Source organism: Phaseolus vulgaris, chromosome 1 (genome assembly GCF_000499845.2).
Source record: "Phaseolus vulgaris cultivar G19833 chromosome 1, P. vulgaris v2.0, whole genome shotgun sequence".
In the NCBI taxonomy this organism is placed as follows: Eukaryota; Viridiplantae; Streptophyta; class Magnoliopsida; order Fabales; family Fabaceae; genus Phaseolus; species Phaseolus vulgaris.
The window spans coordinates 21,298,640-21,304,639 of NC_023759.2; positions in this window are offsets into that span (position 1 = coordinate 21,298,640).

The window sequence follows — 6,000 nt, forward strand, 5'->3', positions numbered from 1 at the left end:
CTTTCTCTTCTAAGCTAGTGGAATCACATCATGTGGTATCATGAGTCTTAGGTTCTTCTTGTTTAATTGTTGAGTTGTGTGCACTTTAATTTCAAGAGCTCTTTAATTTTCTTGCAATTTTTTGTTTTAGAATTTTATTTGAGTATTCTTGCTGTTTTTTTCTTTTACACCAAGTGCTTGTGAAAAGGTTTATGGCACTCATAATTCTTATGAGTATGGTTGCTCTTTTGGAATGGCATTATCCTTCCTAGAGTTTACCTTAAGCTTCCTTTCACTTGTTACAATTTGTGATGTGTCTTTTAATTTTTGAATCATGTCAAGTTTTGTCTTAGTCATGTTATTCCATATATGTCATTACTTCTAGTAGTACTTTTATTGTTTTGATTGTTTCTTGCTTTGGTGTCATATAATTTTCTGAATTGATGTTGATCCTTTGTGCATTTTTCTTTTTAGAATTGAGTTCATACTTGTATTCTAGACCTATACAAGTTCCAATACATCATTTTCTATTATGTCTTTGCTAGTTCATCATCCTGTTTTTTTATTCCTATTAGGATTCCTCTGTTTCTGAAAAAAAGTGCTTACTTTTTTCCTTATTGCAATTGATTTACTTACTGGAAAATTCTGAAATTCTGGATTTGAGATATTCAAAGTGTTAGAAAAGAGTAGAAAAAAGAATCATTCAAAAATTCAAAGTACACAAAAAATGATAAATAAAATAAAAAAAGTGTACAATTCTGCCGAAAAGAATACGGTAATCTGGCAGCGATTTTTAAATATTTATTTCGCTCAATTGGCTTACTGTTTTTACTTCGTTCCAGTGCCATTATTGAGTTGAGACATTGAAGTTTCTGTGGTTAATTTTTCACATTCCAGTTCGCTTTCAATCGTTCCAGTAAAATCTGTAAACATAGGACAGTTTGCATAAAAAAAAATATTTTCCAGTAGCTAAATTTTTGTTTTCTTCATCTACTCTAGTGCTTTTCCTTAAGTATTCTTTTGTGTGCCTACTTTCTCATTGAGTTCTTTATTTTCTTGATTGTCTTTCATTCCTTACTCTTTGAGTTTGTCTTACATATAGTATTCCTTTTGCAAATACCTTTCTTTGCTTATACCTTTTCTTGTTTGTCTTTATTGATTCTTTGGTTTTGTGGTGGTTGCTCTTGAGATTGGTGTGCTTGCTTTGACATCTTTCATTTGAGGATTCCAAGGCCTCAAGATCAGATTGGTGCAAGAACATTATTTCTTTGAGAGTGATCTCTTTTTCTGCCTCAATTCACTTCGGCATTTTGCTTAAAACACTCACTGTTTTTGCTAATTTTGTTTCTTAACTTGTTTGCTGTTTTTGTGTGTTTGCTGTTTTTAATTACAAATGGCTGGATTTTCAAGTAATGCATCATACAAGCAGAATTCTCCTTCCAAAGCTTCAATCCTTGGTGAATTACATGAAGCACAAAGAACTGTTAGACGCTTGGAAGAGAAAATGCAAAAGATGGAGGTCCAACAAGCTAGACCATCTCCTTCTATCCATGATGGGCATCATTCACATAGACCTTCAACAAGAGGTTCTTCCAATGACATAGGCCCTGAAGAGGACCATAGGAGAAGGAGAACTCCACCCCAATTCCTTGGACATAGACATCACAACCAAGGGGAGAGACCTCACTATGGCAATGGTTACTACCAAGATGCAAAGGCTAGGCTACCTTCGGTCAAGCTTCCTTGTTTTAATGGCTCTAGTGATCCTAATCTATATTTAGATTGGGAGGCTAAGTGTGAACAAATATTTGAGATCCATGAGATCCAAGATGAGCATAAGCTTAAGCTAGCCACCCTAGAGTTTAGTGATTATGCCATGAAATGGTGGCATGGAATTGTAAAGGACATTATCTATCACAAGGGTCCTCCCGTGGACTCTTGGAACTCTTTAAAGGATCAAATGCGCGCTAGATTTGTGCCCCCACATTTTAGGAAAGACCTCATGTTGAGACTCCAACGGTTTCAACAAGGCACGCTAAATGTGGATGAATATTATAAAGAGCTAGAAACGCTTGTGCTTAAAATTGAATTAGAGGAAAGTGAGGAAGCTATGATTGCTAGGTTTGTGAGTGGTCTTAGGAAGGATATTCAAGACATTGTTGAGTTACAAGAGTATTCATCATTGGGCTCTTTAGTTCATCTTGCAATGAAGGTGGAAGCCCAACTTGCTAAGAAAAACTCTTTCAAAAATGCTTCCAATGATGGATACTACTCCAAGTCTTGGAGAAACAAAAATTCTTTTTCTAAACATCCTTCCAAAGATTCTTCTTTCAAACCCAAGGATCCTACGCCATCTACTTCTAGGCCTAAATCCCCAATTAAATCGTCTAGTCAAAAGTGTTTTAAATGTTTGGGATATGGTCACATTGCTGCTAATTGCCCTTCTAAACGAAGTATGTACATGCATGAAGGCATTGTAGTTAGTGAGCATGATTCCAATTCACCTAGGCATTCTTCACCTTCTAGACCATCAAGTGAAAATGAGAGTGAAAGTCCTTGTGAAGGTGACTTATTGATGGTAAGACGTATGTTGGGCACAATTCCAAAATCTTTGAATGATACTCAAAGAGAAAATATTTTTCACACCCGATGTCTTATCAACAACAAGTTATGTTCCTTGATTATTGATGGGGGAAGTTGCACTAATGTGGCTAGTACAAGAGTTGTGGAGAAGTTAGCCTTACCCACTATCTCTCATACCAAGCCCTACAAATTACAATGGCTTAGTGAAGTAGGTGAAATCATGGTGAATAAACAAGTCCTCATTAACTTTGCAATAGGAAAGTATAAAGATGAGGTTTTATGTGATGTTGTGCCCATGGAAGCATCTCATCTTCTTTTAGGAAGGCCTTGGCAATATGATAGACATGTTTTACATGATGGCCTATCCAATACAATGTCTTTTTCCTTCCTAGGGCGCAAGGTTATATTAAAACCCCTCTCTCCCAAAGAGGTTCATGAGGACCAAATAAAAATGAAAACTAAAAGAGAAAATGAGAAAGAAAAAGAAGTAAGTACTACACCGAGTCACACCATTTTCTCCTCTAAATCCATCATGTTGACTCGTGCTATGCCTCAAATGGACCCTCCAAGGTCTTCTTCTTCTTTATCTTTTTCATTACCCAAGGTTCCTATTTCAACACCAACTTGGTTAAAATATGTTAGGGATGATTTTTTCATACCTCCTAATGGGTTTCACCATTTAAGAGGTCTTTTTCCAAAAAACATCATCATTCCCAAACAAATTTTTCCAACTTGGTCGATTTATAGGACCTCCTTTTCTGCAATCCCTTTGGTTCCATCCGCTAAGTCATGTATTCCTTTTTCTTACACTTTTGATTGTAAAAGTAAACTGACTTTGTTATATGCAGGGATTCAGAATTCGTGGGCGAATTCTCTCCAACTCGGGGAGTATGATGCGAATCAAATAAAGAAGGCTTTTAATAATGAAGGACAAGATCATTCGCCCTCACATTTAAAGTTCTTCTTATTATTCTTTGCAAAAGATGAGGCCCAAAGCCCAAGCCCAAGCCCAAGAAGGCCAAAGCCCAAAAAGCCCAAGTTCATCTCATGAAGGGCAAGGCCAAGTATTAAATAATAAAGAATATTGTTGAAGGTGCTTAGAGGGAAACATTAGAAACCTCTATTGTTAAAGCATCTTTTAGTCTTTAGCTAGGAGTCTTAGGGGGGGGGGTGTATTAGTAGATAGGTGTAGGAGTAGAAAAGGAGGTGCCAAAGTGAAGGAAGAGGTCACACCTTCCTCATGCTTTGTTTTAGGCGCAAATTCTTGAAGCTTTTTGGGAGGGAGTTTTTTGAATTTGTGTAGCTTATATTTCAGCACCTTAGGCTATAAATAGAGGTGCTCTCTTTGTATTTTTCAGATTGAAATTAATCTAAGAAAACTCTACTCAAATTTTGAGTGAACTTTGGAGAGCTTTGAGCCTTCTTCTCTAGTCTTATCTTGATGGATCATTGGAGTCCTCAAGTGGCGGCATCACTCTCATCTAGGAGCATTCCACACTTCTAGTGGCGAGATCATCCAACATTCTTCCATCTTCATGAGCACTCTCTTCTCCTTCCTTTCTTCTCTTTCTATTGTTTTTGTTAGCTTGTGTTCTTGAGTTTTGGTTTGGTGTTCTTGCTGTTTTTATATGAGTTTTGGTTCGGCAGTTTTATATTTCAGTCCATTCATGTTGTTCCTTTGCTTTTCTTACTCTTTTGTTCGGTTCAATTTGACTAAAATTGGTTCATCCAAATGAGTTTGGGATTTGGTACTAGTTTTTGGTGAGTTCTTGTCTTAGAACAATGATCCAACTCTAAGAAAAGTGCCTCTATAATGTCCAACTCAAGGTGATTCCTAAGAAGGTCAAGAACCTTTCTCTTCTAAGCTAGTGGAATCACATCACATATATTGTAGAGTTCATATGCTGAAAAGTGTCTTGTGTCAATCCAACTCACATCATATGGGGAGTTGACCTAATTACAGCCTATATAAAGGGTGGTAAGAACCCTTGAAAGGTACGCCGTTTCTAAGACTGAAACTGGTTTACGTACTTTACTGTTTCTTAGCCCAGTACTGACTTGATCGTCTGAGTGAAATCAACAGGTAGGGCCCCCTCTGTTTCAACGAAACCACTCTCAATCACCCAAGGAGAGAGTTGAAACCACCAGGAAATAGGAGGAGTCACCATCTGCCTTTGGAGTCAACGACGGCTGCGTCAACCGGCGAGAACTGGAATCACTAAGTGAAAACTGGTTCGGTGGTGCTAATGATATCTGGAAATTATTACCTCTAGTACATGCACATTTGTGTTTTGCAGGTATTGTCAAATTCAAACAGAACATCCCAAGCAAACCAGGGTTTTGTCATCATTAAATAGGGGGAGATTATTGAACTTAAAGCTTTGATGTCTTCAAATCCATGAAGATTGATTGAAGACTAGGTTGTTGCTTGTGGGCATGGGTTTTGGGTAGATTAGAATTTGTCAATCCACTCTTAGCTTAATCCAAAACTGAATCAATCAAGTTCTTTCAAAAGAAAAGTGTTTTCAAAGTAGTGAAAAACAACCTGTTGATTTATCGTTTCAATCAGTTGTTTTACACTTAGTGGTTTTGAAAAGGATTTGCAAAAAGATGAAATTGGCTGACCTCACATTCAAGGCCAATTCAATAGGTTGAATCGAGCTTTCAATTGATTGTTTAAGTCTGGAAAATCTGTTTTACATGATTTTAAATTGTTTTTGCCCCTGATTAAAAGTCTTAAACGACTATTTTTTAGGCTATATAATTGGTGTTTACATCTCTGACATTGTTCCCGCCGGTTGGCCGGGATCGTCTTTGCGCGTGGCTTGTCCTCGCGAGTTAGGGCACCTTCGTTTGCTCCGTCTGAGAGTACCTGAAAAGAAGTGAACAAAGGGGCGCCCTCGCGGCCGTTTGCACTCCGACGATCAAGTTAACTAGCGAGAAACATCAAAGGTGACACACCCTTTGGAGGTGGTCGAAAATAACTGCACTGAATCACTGAAACTGTGTTGCCCTAATTGCCTTGTGCTCACAGTGGGTGCGCAGCGAAAACAACTAGGGTTTGTGCTCTGTGTAACTATGAGTATTAGGTCAAAAAAACACTCCCCTTTAAATGCCCCAAGGTCCCTTTTTATACATCTCTCATGTTTAAAGCGCGTTAAAGCGCATTGAAAGCGTATAAAAATATTCCTTGGAACGTTCAAATCTTAACTGAATCAACGCGTACCTTGGCAAACTTTCACTGAAACCTTTAATGAGCACGTGCGCGTCGTCACGTGCCCTTCTGACTTGATCGTTATTCTGCACAGAGGGTCCCACAGCGCTGCAACCCAACTTAGGGTTATTCCACTGTGTGAGCCCTCTTTCCTCGAAGTGCTTATGGCGCGTGGGGTGACTTTCGGGGCGCCAATTTATGCGCCCCAATCGCTAGTCACTCGC